Source organism: Octopus bimaculoides, chromosome 20, assembly GCF_001194135.2.
Source record: "Octopus bimaculoides isolate UCB-OBI-ISO-001 chromosome 20, ASM119413v2, whole genome shotgun sequence".
In the NCBI taxonomy this organism is placed as follows: Eukaryota; Metazoa; Mollusca; class Cephalopoda; order Octopoda; family Octopodidae; genus Octopus; species Octopus bimaculoides.
The window spans coordinates 44,625,833-44,626,398 of record NC_069000.1 but is presented as its reverse complement, the minus strand read 5'-3'; positions in this window follow the sequence as shown (position 1 = coordinate 44,626,398).

The following is a 566-nucleotide window of genomic DNA, read 5'->3' as shown; positions in this document are numbered from 1 at the left end:
CCCCCCCCAGGACAATTACCCCTGACAACAACAAATTATGATTTAACACTTCTTAATATATTGAAGAGGCGGTAATTAACCAAGTGGGTAATTGTCATTGGAGAGATTTGTCCTATGGGGATAATTGTCCTGATACGATACACGCACACATACACACACATATGTATGTATATACATGTGCTGTGTATATAAATGTATGTATGTATAGTATACTGATATGTAAAATATTCACAGAAGATATATAAGTAACAACAGATATAATGTCCATTTCTTTAACCATAACAACAATAACAATGAAAATACTAATTTTAAAATAGATTAATCGGATAATAAAAACAAGTGTTCCAGGTTATAGAGTACAAAAAATATGAAATTCAAACACTTTGATATGGTTTGTATCTCCCCACCGTTCCATTCACTTGATAAAAATACTTCAAATACAGAATACTGACTTGTGTTGGTTGGTTGGTGTGTTTTGAGGAAAATTGCTTTTACTTACTTTTAAACACATGCATATCTATATTTGTGAATATATATATATATATATATATATATATATATATATA